Raw genomic sequence first — 25,732 nt, 5'->3', positions numbered from 1 at the left:
CTGGGGAATGCTGGAGATCACTGGGGATCGCTGGAGCGGCCTGGAAGCCGAGAGGAGATGGGCATGGGAACCCACTGGTATCCGGACGCTGAGGAGACAACCCTGGGCTGCACAGAGAAGGCTGGATCACATGGCAGATGGAACTCGTGGAAGCTTCTGGCAGGAGTGGAATGACCAGGGATGCTGAGAATGACACAGGTAACAGTGGACAAAGGAAACTGGACCTCTGGAGCAAGTGGGGAGTCTTGACAGGAGCTGACGCTGGAGAACTCTCAGGGGAAATTGACGAGTTGTTCAAGACGGGGAGGAGACTGTGAGACAGGCTTTTATCCCTCCAGGTGATTAGGGAGTCAGACGCAGGTGTGAGAATCTGCCGCAGCAGCAGCACACAGACCAGGAAGTAAGTTGGAGCTAACCTGGATCATGTGACCCGCAATCTGAACAGGGAACACACCTGGAGATCTAAGTGACACAGGGAATGACTTGGAAGCAGGAGACATAACGCCAGGGATTACAGACTGTACCGGCAGCTGATCTGCGGAGTATTTTACCCCAGCGTGCCGGTAAGGGACGCACGCGAGCGGTATGAGAACCGGGGTTCCTGACACCTGCATACCTCATGAGGAGGGTATGCAGGCGGTGCATAGCTAAATCACTGATAACCCACGTTATACTGGTCCGGCTATCTGTTCTTTATGGCCCTGCTAAAGTTAGTATTAACTAAAAATTATTTCTTCTTTAATAACCAGTACTACCTCCAACTGCTTGGCTGTGCGATGGGTTTCTCAGTGGCCCTATCGTATGCCAATGCATTTATGGTAGCATTGGAGATGCGTCTATTCTCCCCATTAAAGAGTAGCGGACATTTGCTACTCTTTGTGCGTTTTATTGACAACCTACTATTCTTTTGGACAGGGGAAGAAGAGGTTTTGTTGGAGACCTTAGACACTCATAATTCTACTAACCATGCGGTCAAATATACTTTTATAACTAGTCATACATCAGTGCCCTTTTTGGATGTGCTCATTAAGCATACATCAGGGCATATCTCAACTGGGCTATACATTAAGGAGACTGACAGGAATTCAATACTCATGCACGGTAGTTGCCATCCCCTACCTTTACGGAGGGACCAGCCTTTCTACCAGATGTTAAGAGCCAGAAGGATAGTAAGTGATGAAGATGAGGTTGTTGTTACCATCGATAATATGATACAGCGTTTTTTAGAAAGGGGTTATCCAGCAGCTGAATTGTCTCAAGCCAAAACCAAAGTTCTGAATCTTACCAGACTTGAATGTCTGAGTAAATCTATCAAAGATTCTGAAACCGGTAAAATTATTCCGTGGATTAACCAATATACCGATGTTAGTCCCAACTACAATAGTTTTATCAAGAGATTGTGGCCAATAATTAACATGGATAGGAATCTGTTGGAGTTGCACAATGTACGGTTGATGCCGGCATATTCCAGGGGTCCCAATCTACTTGATCGTCTGGTAAAGCTTGACGTGACTGAGTTGACCAGACCCAGCAGGCAAGCCCACTTTATGACCAAGGCACCAGGTTGTTACCGCTGTACTGGGTGCACGACCTGTGGTTCATTTATCACAGGAAACAATTTCTTGCACCCGTACAGCGGTAAGAAATTTGCCATTAGACATGTTGTTACATGCACCTCTAAATTTATTGTCTACCTTCTGTACTGCCCGTGTGGGTATGTATATGTTGGTAAGACAGAGACAACTTTTAGGGAACGCATGGCGAACCACAGAGCCTCCATTAGGGCAGCATTACAAACTGGTACAGCCGATATGCCCGTACCGCGTAATTTTTTAGACGCTGGACACTCTGTGGCGAGCATGTGCACAAAGATCAAAGATCACATCCCCCTATTGAGGCGAGGTGGCAACAGAGGGAAGTTGCTCTTGAGATGTGAGAGCAAATGGATTATGAGGCTTGACACTCTGGCCCCCCTCGGCTTAAATGAAAAACTGGGTATGCATTGTTTTTTATAACTTGCATTTAAAAATAATTATAGTTTTCTATCATTTTCATTTCAAATAAAGATTATTTCCTCAATAATGTGATGCTTTACAAGTATTATATCTATGTTGGTTTATACCTCATATGGCGCTAAACATTATAGTGCTTGTACACTATTATACAACTTTGGCTTTATTTGATTGTTATACCATGACATTATATGACAATGTACAAAGTTAGGATATTGCTCTGTACTGCAGATTGATTTTTTGTTATGTATAGTAGTGTTTGTGTGTGTTTATATGTATTTAAATGTTTTTTTTCTTTTATACACAGCAATTGTGGGTTAACAAGCATACTGGCCATCAGCAGGTGTGCACTCCCAGTGGGGCGGACGGGTGTCCAGGTCCACAGGTGTGAACAGTTGCTTGATTGGTCAGTTGCTCTGCTGATTGGTGAAGGTACTGAATAAAGTTGTGTGCTTTTGTACAATGGTTTTATCACTGATGACGGGAGGATAAGCTCCCGAAACATGTTGGAATAAACTTGCATCCTTATTGAAGACTCCTGAGTGCTGCTTCCAGTTCTTTGCATGTTATATATATACAGATGGGGCAGGCCTCTTCTTTGCTGGCGGATCGCCAGAACGTCACCGCTGGCGATCCGCCAGCAGCCTGGCTCACCATCTGACTGAGACACGCGTGCGTCTCACGCAAACGCGCGTCTCAATCTCCGTCGGCGGGGCGACGGGAACCCTGTCCGTCTCCGCTTCAGGGAGACGGACAGGGTTAGGGGGGGTGCGGCAGGCGGCGGGGACCCCGGGTCACCACCGTCAAGCCGGCAGTTACCCGGGGGAAGCGCTGGAAGTGCCGTCGGAAGGGGATGCACGCGCACGAGAGGCTTCTCGCTATAGAGATCTGTATATATATATATATATATATATATATACATATACATATATATATTTTTTTAATTATTAGTTAGTTGGCAGGCTCTTGAGAAACAAATGCTAGTGTAGGACTTGCAGTGAAATGGGGTCCCTTGGCGATGGGCTGCAAGCTTAAATGCATTGATCAATTCATGAACTAAAACCCCATTATTTATTTGATTGATTGTATACTAAGGTGAGTTAGTTCATTATGGAGAGTGTTGAGTCCCTGTATTTGTATTTATTAGAGCATGTGGTCACAGGCCACTTTCACCCCAACCTGGGAATGGCGAGTGCTGTTTGCACCCCATTCACAGGGATGGCGAGTGTTGTGGTACTCTGTATGTGTGTATATATGTGGGTTAATTTTTATTAACCTTTGTTACTGTGATCATAGCTTTCTCTTTCACCCCAGATGAGCTAATTTATCTGTAACCTGTTACAGCTGCCCCTTTAATTCTAAGTCAGGTGTTGTGTTAGGTGACTGCCTCATCTTTAAAAGCCATAAGGCACTTGGCAGGTGAGCTTTAAACCAAGAAAATACACATGTTTACTTTAGCTATGATGTGTCGGCAGTTGGCAGGCTCTTGAGAAACAAATGCTAGTGTAGGACTTGCAGTGAAATGGGGTCCCTTGGCGATGGGCTGCAAGCTTAAATGCATTGATCAATTCATGAACTAAAACCCCATTATTTATTTGATTGATTGTATACTAAGGTGAGTTAGTTCATTATGGAGAGTGTTGAGTCCCTGTATTTGTATTTATTAGAGCATGTGGTCACAGGCCACTTTCACCCCAACCTGGGAATGGCGAGTGCTGTTTGCACCCCATTCACAGGGATGGCGAGTGTTGTGGTACTCTGTATGTGTGTATATATGTGGGTTAATTTTTATTAACCTTTGTTACTGTGATCATAGCTTTCTCTTTCACCCCAGATGAGCTAATTTATCTGTAACCTGTTACAGCTGCCCCTTTAATTCTAAGTCAGGTGTTGTGTTAGGTGACTGCCTCATCTTTAAAAGCCATAAGGCACTTGGCAGGTGAGCTTTAAACCAAGAAAATACACATGTTTACTTTAGCTATGATGTGTCGGCAGTTGGCAGGCTCTTGAGAAACAAATGCTAGTGTAGGACTTGCAGTGAAATGGGGTCCCTTGGCGATGGGCTGCAAGCTTAAATGCATTGATCAATTCATGAACTAAAACCCCATTATTTATTTGATTGATTGTATACTAAGGTGAGTTAGTTCATTATGGAGAGTGTTGAGTCCCTGTATTTGTATTTATTAGAGCATGTGGTCACAGGCCACTTTCACCCCAACCTGGGAATGGCGAGTGCTGTTTGCACCCCATTCACAGGGATGGCGAGTGTTGTGGTACTCTGTATGTGTGTATATATGTGGGTTAATTTTTATTAACCTTTGTTACTGTGATCATAGCTTTCTCTTTCACCCCAGATGAGCTAATTTATCTGTAACCTGTTACAGCTGCCCCTTTAATTCTAAGTCAGGTGTTGTGTTAGGTGACTGCCTCATCTTTAAAAGCCATAAGGCACTTGGCAGGTGAGCTTTAAACCAGGAAAATACACATGTTTACTTTAGCTATGATGTGTCGGCAGTTGGCAGGCTCTTGAGAAACAAATGCTAGTGTAGGACTTGCAGTGAAATGGGGTCCCTTGGCGATGGGCTGCAAGCTTAAATGCATTGATCAATTCATGAACTAAAACCACATTATTTATTTGATTGGTTGTATACTAAGGTGAGTTAGTTCATTATGGAGAGTGTTGAGTCCCTGTATTTGTATTTATTAGAGCATGTGGTCACAGGCCACTTTCACCCCAACCTGGGAATGGCGAGTGCTGTTTGCACCCCATTCACAGGGATGGCGAGTGTTGTGGTACTCTGTATGTGTGTATATATGTGGGTTAATTTTTATTAACCTTTGTTACTGTGATCATAGCTTTCTCTTTCACCCCAGATGAGCTAATTTATCTGTAACCTGTTACAGCTGCCCCTTTAATTCTAAGTCAGGTGTTGTGTTAGGTGACTGCCTCATCTTTAAAAGCCATAAGGCACTTGGCAGGTGAGCTTTAAACCAGGAAAATACACATGTTTACTTTAGCTATGATGTGTCGGCAGTTGGCAGGCTCTTGAGAAACAAATGCTAGTGTAGGACTTGCAGTGAAATGGGGTCCCTTGGCGATGGGCTGCAAGCTTAAATGCATTGATCAATTCATGAACTAAAACCCCATTATTTATTTGATTGATTGTATACTAAGGTGAGTTAGTTCATTATGGAGAGTGTTGAGTCCCTGTATTTGTATTTATTAGAGCATGTGGTCACAGGCCACTTTCACCCCAACCTGGGAATGGCGAGTGCTGTTTGCACCCCATTCACAGGGATGGCGAGTGTTGTGGTACTCTGTATGTGTGTATATATGTGGGTTATTTTTATTAACCTTTGTTACTGTGATCATAGCTTTCTCTTTCACCCCAGATGAGCTAATTTATCTGTAACCTGTTACAGCTGCTCCTTTAATTCTAAGTCAGGTGTTGTGTTAGGTGACTGCCTCATCTTTAAAAGCCATAAGGCACTTGGCAGGTGAGCTTTAAACCAGGAAAATACACGTTTACTTTAGCTATGATGTGTCGGCAGTTGGCAGGCTCTTGAGAAACAAATGCTAGTGTAGGACTTGCAGTGAAATGGGGTCCCTTGGCGATGGGCTGCAAGCTTAAATGCATTGATCAATTCATGAACTAAAACCCCATTATTTATTTGATTGATTGTATACTAAGGTGAGTTAGTTCATTATGGAGAGTGTTGAGTCCCTGTATTTGTATTTATTAGAGCATGTGGTCACAGGCCACTTTCACCCCAACCTGGGAATGGCGAGTGCTGTTTGCACCCCATTCACAGGGATGGCGAGTGTTGTGGTACTCTGTATGTGTGTATATATGTGGGTTAATTTTTATTAACCTTTGTTACTGTGATCATAGCTTTCTCTTTCACCCCAGATGAGCTAATTTATCTGTAACCTGTTACAGCTGCCCCTTTAATTCTAAGTCAGGTGTTGTGTTAGGTGACTGCCTCATCTTTAAAAGCCATAAGGCACTTGGCAGGTGAGCTTTAAACCAGGAAAATACACATGTTTACTTTAGCTATGATGTGTCGGCAGTTGGCAGGCTCTTGAGAAACAAATGCTAGTGTAGGACTTGCAGTGAAATGGGGTCCCTTGGCGATGGGCTGCAAGCTTAAATGCATTGATCAATTCATGAACTAAAACCCCATTATTTATTTGATTGATTGTATACTAAGGTGAGTTAGTTCATTATGGAGAGTGTTGAGTCCCTGTATTTGTATTTATTAGAGCATGTGGTCACAGGCCACTTTCACCCCAACCTGGGAATGGCGAGTGCTGTTTGCACCCCATTCACAGGGATGGCGAGTGTTGTGGTACTCTGTATGTGTATATATATGTGGGTTAATTTTTATTAACCTTTGTTACTGTGATCATAGCTTTCTCTTTCACCCCAGATGAGCTAATTTATCTGTAACCTGTTACAGCTGCCCCTTTAATTCTAAGTCAGGTGTTGTGTTAGGTGACTGCCTCATCTTTAAAAGCCATAAGGCACTTGGCAGGTGAGCTTTAAACCAGGAAAATACACATGTTTACTTTAGCTATGATGTGTCGGCAGTTGGCAGGCTCTTGAGAAACAAATGCTAGTGTAGGACTTGCAGTGAAATGGGGTCCCTTGGCGATGGGCTGCAAGCTTAAATGCATTGATCAATTCATGAACTAAAACCCCATTATTTATTTGATTGATTGTATACTAAGGTGAGTTAGTTCATTATGGAGAGTGTTGAGTCCCTGTATTTGTATTTATTAGAGCATGTGGTCACAGGCCACTTTCACCCCAACCTGGGAATGGCGAGTGCTGTTTGCACCCCATTCACAGGGATGGCGAGTGTTGTGGTACTCTGTATGTGTGTGTATATATATATATATATATATATATATACATATATATATTTTTTTAATTATTATTATTCTTATTAATATTATATATACATTTGGTCTATCTATAATACTTTACCTGTCCTGGCATATACTGGGTCACCTAAGTGTCCATCTCCGTGCTTTGCTCCATCCCTCTGGAAACCCCCTTCTGAAAATCCTGCGTTTGACCCTGCCCAGGTTGAAGAATGGACATTGAAGTGCATCTGCAGCCTTAAGTTTTTGACATTGTTCTCACCTATGAAACTATTCTATTGATTCTGAAAAAGGACCCCACTATTTCTAACATGGATTTTTCCAAGAAATAAACATATATAGCTATTTCAACAGAGTATTGTTGAAACAATGTTACTATAATATAACACTTAGGAGCCAGACTGAAAAGACTGCTTTAAGTCCTCACTGTTGAACGTGCCACCTACAACTTCCCATGGGAAAAGCAAGGAGTATGCAGGTCAGTACTTATACCTTTAAAGATTATCCTTAGGCCTTATACCAGGTGTTTCTATGGCCCATGTACTAGCACTACAATGATGCACATGTTATCAAATTAACCTTGGGTTAAATCTGGCATTATAGTAAAATACAGCGTTTAAAGTCTAGTCATGACTGTAATCTATGAACGGCAATTCTTGCAGCATTAGCAGATTGTGGAATTTGTGTTGCGGCTGGAGACTGAATGGCTCTCAAGGCTGCAGTTTGTACAGCATTAAACTGACTGGTGGGTTGGTCTTGCAACTGGGAACTTCATAGCCCTGGATATAGCAGTTTGTGCAGCCATGATTGAATAACATGTTTGTCTCACAGCTTTTTACTCCGTGTCCCTTATGCAACATGTCTAGTAATATTGTCTAGCGTGTTTGTCTTGCAACTGTAAACTGGCTCTGGGTGCTGTATGTCTAGCAGCATAAGCAGATTGAAGAGACAGCCTTGCATTGAGTCATTCCCTTTCTCTAGTAGCTGCTTGTTGAGTGCGCTCAGGGCCGGCACTACTCGCTCAGCAGAAGATGTGGTGCAGGGAGGTGAAACGGGCTGAAGAGGCGCTCTCCCTGCTCTGCACCCTGCTGTTGTGTGCTCTGTGCTGCTGCCGACTGCCGTTGAACCTGCCTGACAGGCAGTCTGAAGCCCCCCCATCGGGCAGCTGATGTCTTGTCCCTCGCTCCTGAGCTGGCCCTAGCAAAGTTGATGCCCTAGGCAAAATTTTGGCTGGTGCCCCATAGCACTGTCACTATTTCCTCCTCTGACTCAGCATCCATCACCCAGCAGCACAGATCCCAGCAGCAGCCATCAACACTCACCATCCCCATTGGCGTATCTATAATACCTATAGGTGCAAGGTGTGCAGTGCATTTGGGCATCTGGGTCCAGGGGGCCCCACACACTGGACACCCTGCACCTATTTCATTCTACTCACCTCTCCCTCGGTCCAGCATCACAGCGGTAAAGATCACTGGGAAAATTTCCGCTGTGGCCACTTTTTCATGATTCACGCTTGCGCAATAGAGGTGTCTTAAAACAGTGTGGGCACCACTGTTCCTGGAGACAGGAATTCCAGGAACATGTAATATGAATATGGGTAATATAAATATGGGTCACTATGTGCTTTTTAATGAAAATATGGGTCACTCCGAGCTATGTAATGTAAATATGGGTCACTACGTGCAGTGTAATATCATTATGGGTCACTATATGCTGTGTGCATATTTATTTTTTTATTCATTTACAGTTTCTTATATAGCGCATACATATTCCGCAGCGCTTGACAGAGAATTTTTGCACATTCACATCAGTCCCTGCCCCAGTGGAGTTTACAATCTATATTCCCTACCACATGTACCACAATTTGTTGGGAGACAATTAACCTACCAGTATATTTTTGGATTGTTGGAGGAAACCAGAGTACCCGGAGGAAACCCACGCAAGTACGGGGAGCATATACAAACTCCATGCAATTAAGGCCATGGTGGGATTGAAACCCATGAACCTCAGTGCTGTGAGGCAGTAATGGCAACCATTACACAATCAATACTGCCCAATATTCACATTACATAGCACGCAGTGACCCATACTCACTTTATACAGCGCATAGTGTCCCACAGTCACTTTAAACAGCTTGTTGTTATGATCTGTATTAATTTAGCATTTTGGTTTTGATACGGATTTGACAAGTATTTTTTTAAACAGAATTATCATAAAAAGTTTGCTTGTTTTTGTTCCTATAGTAACCTCAATGATATTTATTACAGTAGTTCTGACTACCAAAACTGGCAAAAAGGTTACACTGAGCTAGCTGCAGTGGGCTGGACTAACACATGGTTATTCAAATTTAAACATATCAAATATAGAAAATGGAGTTGCACTGCAGTGACAGACAGGCTGGCAGTTTTATACAATGCCATAGAAAGTAACCAAAATGTTTTTCATTAATCAAGAACTAGATCCAAGGCCTGATGAAGGTGGAGTATTTATTGTGTGGAAGTTAGGTAAAGGAAGGAAAGTTTGATTAGTATGTTAATTTTCTTTAGAATATTTTTTTAAGTCTGGCAAATTTTTATTAATGGGGCATAGTATTAATGATTGAAACCAATTGAAGTAGCAATTAATGAAATGTGAAAAATACTCATGTTCATAAATAAACTACATTTGCCACCCATGCAACAATGAACAGAGACTTCTGTAATAGTGGTTTACATGATTTTTTTTCCAATAAACTTTTCCTTTATTGGAGGTGATGTTTTTTTCTTTAGCATTATAAAGTGCTACTGCGGGGGCGTGGCCTGGCAGGCTCTCTATACGGACGCTGGCAGCGTGAGCTCCCGAGATAGCCTTCCTAGTTTTCCCTTTTTTCCACCACCATCTACCCACCCTCACCCCACATCCCTACCCAACCCTCACCCTCCCGTGTCCCGACCGCTGCTGACCTCAACCGCGGAGCCGCGGAGCACTTTTTAGTGCTCTTGCAGGTTGTGGCCTGGTCTAGCAATCGAAGCCGGGAACTCGATTTGGACTGAGGGGCGCCCGGGGAGCCTCGAACTGCAGCTTCTGCCGCGTCGGTGACCCGGCATAGCACCTCACCCCGCCTATACCTCCTGCCGGCTTCAATCCAGTGGGACTGCAGACACACTTGGGGCACACCGGAGCCCCAGACGGAGCCGGGACCGGACGGAGTGGGCGGAGTCCACGCCCAACATCCACAGCATCCGGACTGGGAGACACCGCGGGCCCCAAAATCAAAGTGAGTACCGGTGGGGAGACTCCACGATGGGCAGGCCCCGCGGGAAAGACCACTGCCATTACGCCACCACCGCTATATTGGGAACAGCAGCCCCATGTGATATAAGCCTCCAGGGTCGAGACCCAAAGTGCCACCTCTCCCAAATCCTTCGGACAATCATTCCCCGCTGACCCCCCATCGGGATCCTGTCCTCCCTGGACCGCATATATTACAGCTCCTGGGGCTCTACAAACCTAGGAAGTAGTGGCTCTGCAGCTCCCACACCCCCTGCTACCATAAATCCACATGCCTGTGTGTTTTAGACCTGTTTCCCTAAACCAATTGCCCTGGGGTGACGAGCTGTCCCTATCCCATCCTGACAGGATACCAGGGGCGGATTGGTTCCCGGTGGGCTGGTCCAACACACCCCTTGGCGGGCCGACTTGAGTGCAACCCCATGGCCGGCTGACAGGCAGGCTTGCTGATCTGTAAACCAGAAGCTGCTCCGGCTGCAGCCAGAAAAGATTCCCGAGTCCCAGGCCGGCGGCTGAGGGGGTGAGTGGATCGGCGCTGCGGCGCTGTAGCCAGACAAGCAGGGACTGAGCCTGAGGTGGCTGAGAGGATCGGAGCCGCACTGCAGGCAGGCACGCAGGGGCTGGGGCGGCTGACAGGATCAGCGCCGAGGCCAAGCAAGCAGGGGCTAAGGCATCTGAGAGGAGAGGATCGGCGGCCACAGTATTGGTGAGCAGATCGGCGGCCACATAATGGCATGTTGCGCACACATTCTCCACAGTGCTGTACGAGGGCAGAATTCTGAATGTGTATCTTTGTTTGCGGAATGCATATACAGCACGTGTGTGTGTGTGTGTTTGTGTGGGGGGGATATATGGTATGTGTGTTTGGGGGTGCATATACAGTGCGTGTGTGTGGGGTGTGCATATACAGTATGTGTGGATATATGGTATGCGTGTGTGTGTGTGGGGGGTGTGCATATACAGTATGTGTGCATACATGGTATGCGTGTGTGTGGGGTGTGCATATACAGTACGTGTGTGTGTGGGGGGGATATATGGTATGTGTGTTGGGGGGATATCAAGTGCCAGCCGCCCACTTTAGTCTAGTGCCGGGTAGCTGAATGAAGGCACGCTGAATGAAGGGACGCGTGGCTGAATTTGGGGCCCCTCTGGTGCACAGGTTACCCCTGAGCATAAAGCATGTAAATTCCCCTGGGAGCAAACCTTTAATGCCCCCCCCCCCCCGGCAACAAGCATTTAACTCATCTGGCAACAAGCATGTAATCCTCCCCGGTCATTGAATGGGTAATTCCCACTGGGCAATGAACATGTACTCCCCCATGGCAACAAGTATTACTCCCCCATGGCAAGGAACATAAAACCCAGGCAAGGGTAACCCCCCTGGCACCGAGCATGTAACCCCCCTGGCACTGAGCAAGAAACCTCTGGCAAAGAGCATGCAACCCCTGGCAAAGAGCCTGTAGGTAAGTGCCTCTTATGTGGCATAATATGTAATGGGCATTATGGCATGTGGTATAATATGTAATGGTCGTTATGGTGTGTGGCCTAATGTGTAATGGGCATTATGACGTGTGGCATAATATGTAATGGGCATTATGGCGTGCCTCCTAATGTGTAATTGGCATTATGGTGTGTGGCAAAATATGTCATTGACTTCATAGTGTGTGGAAAAATAGGTAATGAGCATTATAGTGTGTGGCATAATGTGTAATGGGCATTACGGTGTGTGGTAGACTGTGTAGTAGGCATTACGGTGTGTGGCATAATGTGTAGTAGCTGTCAGTTCAGAAGTGAGACTGTCTGCACTAGGGGCAGCTATTAAATGGGACTTCTTGCCACCAATATGCCCACCATCCCTCCCTGCTCCACACAACTACTAGTGCTTAAGGGGTGGGGGACCCCCACAAATATCAATGTATGGGGCCCCAAGATTTCTGTTGCCGGCCCTGCTCACAGCCCCACTCCCAGCACCTTTTGAATATAGGAGTGCTTAGGGATCTTGTCTCCAATAATATTGCTGCGAATGTAACATACACTCTATCTTCTGAGTGCTGAATTCCCCTCAGCTTGTACTGATCCCATTTGTTATACATGACTGCCCCCTAGTGTCGGCTAAATAAAACTACTCTCAGTGTATTCAACCAAAACTTGCAGACTAGGCCGACACCGCACATCTCCCCCGACTGATGTGTCAGGAGAGCACCCTACAACCCGCAGTCTATGGCAAATAAATGCAGATTCTGCGCCTAGATGGAAGACATGGAAGGCCCCCTCTAAACATGTATCATCTCATTTGAAGATGCTTTTCTGAAGCCAGGCCCCTGGGAGTCACCGATCGATGTAATAATGCTGCTTTAATATGATCGCAATCGCAGTCTGAGACCACCCTCCCAGACCCAAGAACTTTCTTCATTGCATATGCAAGCTAATTATGAATAAAAAAAGCTTCTCAGAAAGGTACTACCCCTCTCCCTAAAGAAAACATGTCTCAGACAGATATGAGACCGTTCCTGCAGTCCACTCCCTCCAGACAAGCAGATGAATCACCAACCCCCGCGTCGCCTGCCCCCCCACGACTACCCAGGCCTCATTGCTGTTGGCGGAGCTATCAGAGATGCCCTGTCTTACACGAAGACTCTACCAACGAAGCAAGACATTCAACATACCATTCGCCAAGAAATAGCCACCATCAGACAAGACTTGTCCCAACTTTCACATCGCACATCCACCCTGGAAGTACGACAAGATGAAAAAAAAGCCTTTTGCAATTCTCTATCAGAAATTATCTCCGCCCAATCCGCAGAGATTCGCCCTCTTCAAATGCACCTGACGGACTTGCACAACAGGGGGAGAAGAAACAACCTTCGCATTCGGGGTCTCCCTGAAGATATCACCCAGGAAAGCTTACCAGATGCCCTCACTAAGATATTCAACGAGATACTAGAAAATTACCCCTCTGGAAATATACTAGACAGAGCACATCGTGCACTTAGACCCCGAGGCTCCCCATCAGACCGCCCGCAGGATGTGATCTGTCATTTACACTATTACTCACAAAAAGAGAATATCGTCCGCAAAATTCGTCAATTAGATGGTGTGAACTTCAACGGCTCCACAGTACAAATCTATCAAGATCTATCTTGGCACACCCTTCAACAGCGGAAGGCACTAAGACCCCTTACTTCAGAACTTTGTAAGCGGCAATTGAAATATAAATGGGGCTTCCCCTTCAACCTCCAGGTGACCTCAGGTGGGAAACTGCACTCCCTGAATTCCTTCTCTGACCTCCCCTCAAAACTGCACTGGGCCTCCCTAATCTTGATATACCCAACTGGGAATTCACACACCTTGAACTCCCCCCTCTTCGACGGCCAGAGAAAGCTCAGCCCTGGCAAGAAGTGCGCTACGCCAAGAAGAAACAAGGCCAGGATTCCACATCCCCAGATGCCAGCCCCACTTGAATACCTGCGAAGATATCTCTATTGGGACTGTCTTTAACACTCAGCCCATAACCGGGACTGGTGATTATACCATTATATTTACTTATTGAGTTAACTGTTTACTTGTCGTTACACACTTCCCCCATGCGTCCCTAATTAGAGGGACATAGTTTACTTATGTTTTTTAGTACCTTTACAAACGTAATTTGCATAGACTATTTTTATAGAAGGTCTCACTTGACTGCATTCACTTTAATATTTTTCTGACTGTATTATATAATTTGCTTATAGCGGTGACTCCCTCACCCCATACCCGCCCTAGGCTATACTGCCTTCTGGGTCGCTGGCAAGCCTTACCGCCAGTCGCCCCACAGCGTGAGTTTTTTCATTAGTATTTTTGTTGTTTAGTATGTTTTCATATACACCTTTCCTCTGTGTTTCCCCCTCTTTCTCATTCTCCCCCGTCCACCTGACCTTTCCCGAAACCGCGAAAATACCACCACTTCTCACCACACATGACTACATCAGGTAAACTTAAGATCCTTTCGATCAACGCTAAAGGGCTTAATACCCCAGAGAAGCGTTCTAGCCTACTCAGGACCCTCTGGGCTGAAAGGGCGTACAACGCCATGATCCAAGAAACCCACTTTAGACTGTCTTCCCAAAACCCGTCAATCTCTAACCGCCGTTTCCCCCTTGCCTACTATTGCAACACGCCCAACAGCAAATCTAAAGGAGTAGCAATTCTGTTCTCTAAAAACCTTCAGCTTTTCGATATTTCGGTACAGAAAATAGTCCCGGGCAGAATCCTCCTTATCAAATGTAAGATCTCTTCACAGCCTTACACATTCGTAGTAGTCTATGCCCCCAATCATGACCAGTATTCATTTTTTCAATCATATATCACACGTTTAGACTCCCTTTTCGAGGGCACGGTAGTTGTGGGTGGAGACCTTAATTGGACCCTAGACCCAGTCATAGACACATCCACTAGTTCCCAGCGGTTCTCCACCCAAAATATCAAAAAGTCCACAAGATCCTTCATGACCTCCAGTTGGCTGACTCCTGGAGTCCTGAATCCCACCGGCAGGGACTACTCGTTCTACTCCCATCCCCACCAGACTTACTCCCATCTGGATTATTTATTCATAAGCCATAGACACCTACCTATGCTTCTAGATGCATCTGTGGGCTCCATTACCTGGTCGGACCATGCTCCTATCTCAATGACCCTAGCGACCCCCCAACACGCCCCCGGCCAGTGGACATGGAGGCTTAATGAATCTTTACTGCAAGACACATACTGCAAATCAGAAATAGACAAAGCGCTCTCAGACTACTTCAGTCTGAACGACACTGCGGACATATCCGCAATAACTTTATGGGAGGCACACAAATGCTTCATAAGGGGCAAACTGATACAGTTGGGCACATACACTAAGAAACAAAAATCTGAGAGACTAGTGGCACTACTGAATACTATTCACGACCTTGAAACCATGCACAAATCCAACACTGACACATGCAGAACTAGTTGAAGCCCGTTCTAACTTGAATAGAATTCTCACCGAACGCACCAAATTAGAAATTCACAAATGTAAAAGTAGATATTACCAGTGGGGCAACAAACCGGGTCGTCTTCTCGTACAAGCCCTTAAAGCCCAAAGGTCTGCCTCTTTTATCAATGCGATAAAAAAGGATGCAAACTCGTTCTGCTTCAAAACCCCGGAGATTGCAGCATGTTTCCAAAGCTATTACTCCTCACTTTATAACCTTCATGAACACCCCACCCAAACAGACCATTTGCACAAAGTTCTTCAGACCAAAGAATACTTATTATCAGTAGCTTTCCCTACTTTACCCCTTCCTGATAGAGATCCTATAGATAAACCCTTTTCCCAGTTAGAATTAGAATTAGCTATCTCCTCCATGCCCTCTGGGAAAAGCCCAGGCCCAGACGGCTTCACAGCTATATATTACAAAACATTTAAAGACCTCTTAGCGCCCAAACTGCTCCATGCTTTCAACGCCATCTCTCTCATTCTCACTTCTCTAAACAGTCACTAGAGGCCCACATAACGGTCATTCCAAAACCCGGAAAAGACCCATCGGTATGCTCCAGCTATAGACCCATATCTCTCTTAAACATCAATGTTAAGCTATATGCTAAACTGATGGCGAATAGGCTAAACAAACTTCTCCCTGCATTGATCCACAACGACCAGGTGGGATTTGTTCCTGGCCGTGAAGCGAAGGACAATACCACCAAGGTCCTTAACCTGATCAATCTCGCCTCTCAACATCGGATCCCCACTATTTTGGTCTCTACTGATGCAGAGAAGGCCTTCAACAGGGTCAGTTGGAGTTTTATGAGGTCTGTGCTGGAGCATATCGGCTTGGGTACACAAGCACTCCATAGAATCCTGGCCCTATACCACATGCCCACAGTGAGAGTAAGAACAAATGGCTTCCTCTCCGATCCCTTCCCTATTAGTAATGGAACAAGGCAGGGCTGACCCCTCTCGCCGTTAATTTTTGTCCTATGTATGGAGGCCCTGGCGAGAGCCATAAGACTGAACAAATGCATCTCCGGTATACGAGTCGGAGAGGCGGACTACAAGTTGGCACTATTTGCCGACGACCTACTGGCAATAATTACACACCCAGAGACATCACTCCCTCACTTTGTACACGAGCTGGATCGCTTTAGCGCCATCTCCAACTTCAAAGTTAACATGTCCAAAACAAGTATCCTTAACATCTCAGTACCCCCCACGGCGATCCCCCAACTGAAGAGTGATTTATCATTCACATGGCAACCCTCCCACATAACATACTTAGGTATTAACCTACCCAGCGATCTAACCCGATTATACTCTTTAAACTACCAGCCCCTACTTAAATCCCTCCGAGCAGACTATAGTAGATGGCATAACAAACAGCTATCCTGGCTAGGCAGAAGTAACGTCACCAAAATGAACTCCCTACCTAAATTGCTCTACATACTTCAGACCCTACCTATCTCTGTTCCAGAGATTTGGTTTAAAACTATCCGAATCCTGAACCAACAATTTATATGGTTTCGTATAAAACCCAGAATTAGACGGGAAGTTCTGATGAGAAGTACCCAAAAAGGGGGATTTCAGCTACCAGACATAAAAAATTACTATCATGCCATACATTTAAACAGGGTACTAGACTGGACTAGAAGTCGGAGCAACAAACAATGGGTGGAACTAGAAGGAGTCTGTGTCCATCAATACCCAGAAATATTCCCCTGGCTTCCTAAGCTTCCTAAACCTCCATCTTCCCACCCGACTATCCCCCCTACCTTAGCTATTTGGAAATCTCAATGGTGTAACCCCTTCATTTCTTCCGTATTTGGCCCAATGACCTCCTTTCTGTATAACCCAGACTTCCAACCGGGGTTGAACATCCCCGATTTCTCCAAATGGGCACTAGAGGGACTTTTTAGAGTAGGTCAGGTGATGGTTGGCTCGGGGATGCGCTCGTTTTCAGACATACAGGCAAAATGGGAAATCCCCTCTAGGGATTTCTGGAAGTTCCTTCAGGTTCGTCACTTCCTGCAAACAAGCTCTAGAACCACACTAGCCTCCCGAGAACTGACTTCCTTCGAAATACTGCGTAGCTACATGCGACCCCACCCACACAATCTCACTGTTATACAAACTCCTTCAAAACTCAAATAACGATACATCCTCATCATTCACCCGAGCCTGGGAACGGGATCCAGGCCTAACCATCTCTAACAAAGAATGGGAAACCATCTTCCTTAAAGCCCACGCCAGTTCTGTCTGCATCCAAACAAGGGAAACCCAATACAAAATAATTATGCGTTGGTACAGACACCCATCTATCTTACACTCCATGAACCCAAACATTTCGGCGGGTTGCTGGAGGTGCGGGAGGGCCACCGGAACTCTCCTACACATATGGTGGGAATGCCCACTAATTACTCGCTTTTGGACCGATGTTATTGAGACCTCACAAAAAATACTCCACATCTCCCTTCCCACAACTCCCGCCTTCTGGCTATTGAACCTATCCCCCACCCCTCTTACAAATCCTCATTGCTCAGACACCTTAGCAACGCTGCGAGAGCAGCCATACCAGTCCTGTGGAAATCCACGATCCCTTCCACACGCAAATCCTGGTTCACCAAAATTGACCATTACATGTCCATGGAGGACGTTTTACTATCATCAGTGGACAGATACTCAGAGTTTGCAGCCATATGGCTTCCCTGGCTGGACTATAAATCTTCACAGGAATACAAAGATTCTATTTGTAGGTAAATTAGTTGGATACAGTTCGAACTATATTAGCTTCAACTTTCCTCTATTATTCTATATTCGGGAAAAGTCAGTCCCCTCCCCCCCCCATCTTTATCCTCATCTTTTTTTTTTCCCTTACTCCCCCTCCCACCCGGTATCTCTCCCCCCCTAACCTCAGGCACACCAATCTGTCTGCACTAATGCGAATACCCACATCTCAATCTTCTTTCTGTGCCTCAAACCATTACACTCAAATGACTTCATAGACCTTTGAGGACCTCATTAAGAGTATTTATACGATTGTGTACTGTTGGCAACTGTATGATAAGTTGCAACTGAGATAAGCAGACTTTTCGCATAATTCAATGTCTCAATGTTTGAACCCCCTGTTATTTCTCTCAATATTCAATAAAAACTGATTATACAAAAAAAAAAAATATAAAGTGCTACTGCACTTGTTTTGATTTCAGATGCCATTTTTAAGCCATCAATGCCCTTGAGCACTGGCTTTAGTTGATGTTAAGAACAACATACTAATATCACAATCATCATGACTGGCAGCAGCCACAGCGCTAGTACTTGGGTGCTTCTCTTACTCCTCTATTGAATAATGATTCATATTGACTCAGTGCTTATATTTATTAAACCAGCAGTGTATGGCAAGTACTGGAGTTTATTAAATACACACAAGTTTTTTTTTAAATAAAATATTTTTGGGGTATTCTATTTTTCCATGAAGGACAAATGTATATTTCAGACTCATAGTGCTTCTATTCATTAATACAGTGGGCCACGACAAACACTAGGCTTTTTTGAATGTACAAGTTGCACAAAAAAAAAGAAGCTTTTTTTTTTTTTTACACAAATGACAATTTCACATGGTGGACTTGCAGTGCTTATATTTATAAATGCAGTGGGGCACATGACCTACTGGGCTTTATTGAATGTACTGTACAAATTGTAAAAACAGCAGCTTTTTATTTTTTTTATATATGACAAAGGGTCAGATGCACTATGCTTTAAAAGTGATAAAATGGAGGGTGATAAACAGCCAGCCAATCAGCTCCCACCTGCCATGTCACGGGCTGTGTTTGAAAAATGTCAGGCAGGAGCTGTTTGGTTGGCTGTTTATCACTCTCCATTTTATCACTTTTGTAGCTTAGTGCATATAACCCAAATTCACACTGCAGACTCAAGGCCCGTACACACACATCGATTTGCTTTTGATTCCACGTTAGATTCGATTTTCTATTAGATCTGGCATGAGATCTTCCCATTCGATTTGGCATTAGATCTGTACTTCTGCATTAGATATCTAATTCAATATCGAATTCGATATACATTCATGGTACATTGTACACATTCGATTTACTAGATTAAATTCGATATTTCCTTGGCTGCACAGTCGATTTTTCTGTTCGATTTTGTGAAAACGGGAGCGCGCATCTAATCGAATGCAGATCTAAAGTGACACAAAAACTATTCGATTTCGTTTAGGGTTCTATAAGCAAAATCGAATCGAAAATTGGGAAAAATCGATGCATGTGTACAGGGCTTCATATTTATAAGCACAGTACAATAGTTTGTAGTGGAAAGGGGCAGGCCCAGCAACAGCAAGACTGAATACAAATCAGATTCTGTCTTTCATTTTCGTGGATGCAATAGAGAAATGATAGACATAATGGGTGAAATTTAATAAGATGTTCCCTTACCTCCTCACCACTTCACAACTTCACGTGTGTCCGCACACTCGGTCTAATTGGATGACCATCCCCAGCTGTTTGGACTTCCTCTCCCCACCATTCATCCATCATATCCCCAAAAAATATTTATTGCTCCAAAGAGCCAAAAAAAGACGTAAAAAGAGCAAGAAAAAGATTTGCTGGGGCTCTCCCACCCAGCCATCCATCCGGGACATCCCATCCAAAAAAAGAAGTACGATAGGAATGGATGAGACCATGGATGTCCATGAGGACATATTTTCATCCATAATGGATGATGTGGAGAGAGAAAACACCCATCTCCTAACCATTCATCCATCAAAGAGGTAAAAAATAAGGACGCTACAAACAGCCAACAAATGATGCAGAAAGAGGTGCAAGAAAAAGATTTGCTGGGGCCCTCCCACCCAGCCATCCATCCTGTACATCCCATCCAAAAAATAAGTATAATAGGAATGGATGAGACCATGGATGTCCATGAGGACATATTTTCATCCATAATGGATGATGTGGAGAGAGAAATCACCCATCTCCCCACCATTCATCCATCAAAGATTTAAAATTTATGACGCTACAAAGAGCCAACAAATGACGCAGAAAGAGGTGCAAGTAAAAAAATTGCTGGGGCCCTGCCACCCAGCCATCCTTCCGGGACATCCCATCCAAAAAAGAAGTACGATAGGAATGGATGAGACCATGGATCTCCATTAGGACATATTTTCATCCATAATGGATGATGTGGAGAGAGAAACCACCCACCTCCCCACCATTCATCAATTAAAGATTTAAAATTTATGACGCTACAAAGAGCCAACAAATGACGCAGAAAGAGGTGCAAGTAAAAGAATTGCTGGGGCCCTGCCACCCAGCCATCCATCTGGGACATCCCATACAAAAAAGAAGTACGATAGGAATGGATGAGACCATGGATGTCCATGAGGACATATTTTCATCCATAATGGATGATGTGGAGAGAGAAATCACCCATCTCCCCTCCATTCATCCATCAAAGATTTAAAATGTATGACGCTACAAAGAGCCAACAAATGACGCAGAAAGAGGTGCAAGAAAAAGAATTGCTGGGGCCCTGCCACCCAGCCATCCATCTGGGACATCCCAACCAAAAAAGAAGTACGATGGGAATGGATGAGACCATGGATGTCCATTAGGACATATTTTCATCCAGAATAGATTATGTGGAGAGAGAAATCACCCATCTCCCCACCATTCATCCATCAAAGAGTTAAAAAAATTAGGACGCTACAAATAAAGTGCTACTGCACTTGTTTTGATTTCAGATGCCATTTTTAAGCCATCAATGCCCTTGAGCACTGGCTTTAGTTGATGTAAAGAACAACATACTAATATCACAATCATCATGACTGGCAGCAGCCACAGCGCTAGTACTTGGGTGCTTCTCTTACTCCTCTATTGAATAATCATGATTCATATTGACTCAGTGCTTATATTTATTAAACCAGCAGTGTATGGCAAGTACTGGAGTTTATTAAATACACACAAGTTTTTTTTTAAATAAAATATTTTTGGGGTATTCTATTTTTCCATGAAGGACAAATGTACATTTCAGACTCATAGTGCTTCTATTCATTAATACAGTGGGCCACGACAACCACAGCTTTTTTGAATGTACAAGTTGCACAAAAAAAAAGAAGCTTTTTTTTTTTTTTACACAAATGACAATTTCACATGGTGGACTTGCAGTGCTTATATTTATAAATGCAGCGGGGCACATGACCTACTGGGCTTTATTGAATGTACTGTACAAATCATAAAAACAGCAGCTTTTTTTTTTTTTTATAAATGACAAAGGGTCAGAATGCACTATGCTTTAAAAGTGATAAAATGGAGGGTGATAAACAGCCAGCCAATCAGCTCACACCTGCCATGTCACAGGCTGTGTTTGAAAAATGTCAGGCAGGAGCTGTTTGGTTGGCTGTTTATCACTCTCCATTTTATCACTTTTGTAGCTTAGTGCATATAACCCAAATTCACACTGCAGACTCAAGGCCCGTACACACACCATCGATTTGCTTTTGATTCCACGTTAGATTCGATTTTCTATTAGATCTGGCATGAGATCTTCCCATTCGATTTGGCATTAGATCTGTACTTCTGCATTAGATATCGAATTCAATATCGAATTCGATATACATTCATGGTACATTGTACACATTCGATTTACTAGATCGAATTCGATATTTCCTTGGCTGCACAGTAGATTTTTCTGTTCGATTTTGTGAAAACGGGAGCGCGCATCTAATCGAATGCAGATCTAAAGTGACACAAAAACTATTCGATTTCGTTTAGGATTCTATAAGCAAAATCGAATCGAAAATCGGGAAAAATCGATGCATGTGTACAGGGCTTCATATTTATAAGCACAGTACAATAGTTTGTAGTGGAAAGGGGCAGGCCCAGCAACAGCAAGACTGAATACAAATCAGATTTTGTCTTTCATTTTCGTGGATGCAATAGAGAAATGATAGACATAATGGGCAGAGCTTAAAGTGGTTCTGGAGAGGTGGTGGAACCGCATAACACCGAAACCACCACCACCTCCCCCCCTTCCTTTGGGCAGAGCCTAGATCAGAGCCATGGAATTTGTGTCCTACAACTCATAAAGGGATAATGGTATAACACATTACAACTGCATGTGTTGCCCTTGATTCATATTAAATAACACAGTAATACCCCTTGTACACATAATGTACAGAGTTGTTCATCTTTACTTTACATACACCGTGCCAGAAGAAGAAGCCACTGGGACAGGCTTTTCTGTTGGAATTACTGTTCAGGGCTGTGGTAGAGGGGGAACTCAGTTCCCCCTACTATTAGAGGTGGTGGAACTCAGTTCCACCCAGTTCCCCCCCACTTTAACCCCTGATAATGGGTGAAATTTAATAAGATGTTCCCTTACCTCCCTCACCACTTCACAACTTCACGTGTGTCCCTCCCAAAGCCGCACACTCTGTCTAATTGGATGACCATCCCCAGCTGTTTGGACTTCCTCTCCCCACCATTCATCCATCATATCCCCAAAAAATATTTATTGCTCCAAAGAGCCAAAAAAAGACGAAAAAAGAGCAAGAAAAAGATTTGCTGGGGCTCTCCCACCCAGCCATCCATCTGGGATATCCCATCCAAAAAAAGAAGTACAATAGGAATGGAGGAGACCATGGATGTCCATGAGGACATATTTTCATCCATAATGGATGATGTGGAGAGAGAAATCACCCATCTCCTCACCATTCATCCATCAAAGAGGTAAAAAATCAGGACGCTACAAACAGCCAACAAATGATGCAGAAAGAGGTGCAAGAAAAAGATTTGCTGGGGCCCTCCCACCCAGCCATCCATCCTGGACATTCCATCCAAAAAAGAAGTACGATAGGAATGGATGAGACCATGGATGTCCACGAGGACATATTTTCATCCATAATGGATGATGTGGAGAGAGAAATCACCCATCTCCCCACCATTCATCCATCAAAGATTTAAAATTTATGAGGCTACAAAGAGCCAACAAATGACGCAGAAAGAGGTGCAAGTAAAAGAATTGCTGGGGCCCTGCCACCCAGCCATCCATCCGGGACATCCCATCCAAAAAAGAAGTACGATAGGAATGAATGAGACCATGGATGTCCATGAGGACATATTTTCATCCATAATGGAAGATGTGGAGAGAGAAAACACCCATCTCCCCACCATTCATCCATCAAAGAGGTAAAAAATAAGGACGCTACAAACAGCCAACAAATGATGCAGAAAGAGGTGCAAGAAAAAGATTTGCTGGGGCCCTCCCACCCAGCCATCCATCCTGGACATCCCATCCAAAAAAGAAGTACAATAGGAATGGAGGAGACCATGGATGTCCATGAGGACATATTTTCATCCATAATGGATGATGTGGAGAGAGAAATCACCCATCTCCCCACCATTCATCCATTAAAGATTTAAAATTTATGATGCTACAAAGAGCCAACAAATGACGCAGAAAGAGATGCAAGTAAAATAATTGCTGGGGCCCTGCCACCCAGCCATCCATCCGGGACATCCCATCCAAAAAAGAAGTACGATAGGAATGGATGAGACCATGAATGTCCATGAGGACATATTTTCATTCATAATGGATGATGTGGAGAGAGAAATCACCCATCTCCCCACCATTCATCCATCAAAGATTTAAAATTTATGACGCTACAAAGAGCCAACAAATGACGCAGAAAGAGATGCAAGTAAAAGAATTGATGGGGCCCTGCCACCCAGCCATCCATCCGGGACATCCCATCCAAAAAAGAAGTACAATAGAAATTGATGAGACCATGGATGTCCATGAGGACTTATTTTCATCCATAATGGATGATGTGAAGAGAGAAATCACCCATCTCCCTACCATTCATCCATCAAAGATTTAAAATTTATGACGCTACAAAGAGCCAACAAATGACGCAGAAAGAGGTGCAAGTAAAAGAATTGCTGGGGCCCTCCCACCCAGCCATCCATCCATCTGGGACATCCCATCCAAAAAAGAAGTACGATAGGAATGGATGAGACCATGGATGTCCATGAGGACATATTTTCATCCATAATAGATGATGTGGAGAGAGAAATCACGCATCTCCCTACCATTCATCCATCAAAGAGCTAAAAAATCAGGACGCTACAAACAGCCAACAAATGATGCAGAAAGAGGTGCAAGAAAAAGATTTGCTGGGGCCCTCCCACCCAGCCATCCATCCTGGACATCCCATCCAAAAAAGAAGTACAATAGGAATGGATGAGACCTTGGGTGTCCATGAGGACATATTTTCATCCATAATGGATGATGTGGAGAGAGAAATCACCCATATCCCCACCATTCATCCATCAAAGAGGTAAAAAAAATTAGGACACTACAGCCTAATTTGGCTACAGACAACAAAACGACGCAGAAAGAGGTGCAAGATGACATTGTCCTTGGGCCCTCCCATCCACCCTTATGTTGTATACAGGACATGCACAGTTTAACAAACCAATCATTTCAGCGACAGGGAATTCAGCGGCAGGGACTGTCAAATGTGGCTTAAATGATTGGTCTGTTTGGGCCCCCACGAAAAATAAATGGCAATGGGCATTGCACAAACTGGCTTTACAAGATGTCATCCTCAGCATCAGATTCCTCAGCCTCATCCTCTTCTTCACACACAATTAATTCGTCATCGCTGGAATCAACCAATACAGGAGGACTGTTTGTATTAGGAGAATGTAAGTGCTGGTGAAGGAGGTCCAGTTCGTGGAATTTGAAATTCATTTTTATGAACATCATCTTCTCCACGTTTTGTGGAAGTAACCTCCTACGTCGATCGCTAACAAGGTTCCCAGCTGCGCTGAAGACTCTCTCAGAATATACACTGGAGGGTGGACAACTTAAGTAAAGCAAAGCCAGTTTGTGCAAAGGACGCCACATTGCCTTTTTTTCTTGCCAATAATGGAATCGACAATCTGACATACCTATTTCGATGCTATCGGCAAAGTAGTCATCCACCATTCTTTCAATTGTGATAGCATCATTGTCAGTAGCAGTCGACATGTCCATTATGCTAGGAAGCTCCTTCAGTCCGGACCAGATGTCAAATATATTTCCGGACTGAATTGCAGTGGGTCTCTTAGGAAAATTTTGCTTTTTCCTCGCAACCCCAGTGGTAGAAATTGAAGGAGAAGTTGTGTGCCTGCCACTTTCCGCTTCAGCTGACAATTTTTGGAGCAAGAGGTCTTTGCACCTCTGCAGATTTGTTCCCATTGGTAACAAAGACACAATGTAAGACTTAAACCTAGGATCCAGTATTGTCGCCAAACCAGTGGTCGAAGTGGGGCGGTATACGGGGGTATGGCATACCCCCACTTTAATCTGAAGATAAAAAAAAAAGTTTTTTTCCACCCTCAGGATGCTCTCTGATCACTCAGCAGCACATATTGTGCTTTTGTAATACCCCTGTACAACGGGGCAGTCTGGCAGGGGACGTTGATGGACAGGGGGGTGTCCGAAGGTGCGCACTATATTCACTCTTTACTTTTCCATACCCCCACTTCAAAATTTCCATAC

This window comes from Crinia signifera, chromosome 6 (genome assembly GCF_055691185.1).
Source record: "Crinia signifera chromosome 6, ASM5569118v1, whole genome shotgun sequence".
Taxonomy (NCBI): domain Eukaryota; kingdom Metazoa; phylum Chordata; class Amphibia; order Anura; family Myobatrachidae; genus Crinia; species Crinia signifera.
The sequence above is the reverse complement of the archived record's forward strand: the minus strand, read 5'-3'. Positions refer to the sequence as shown.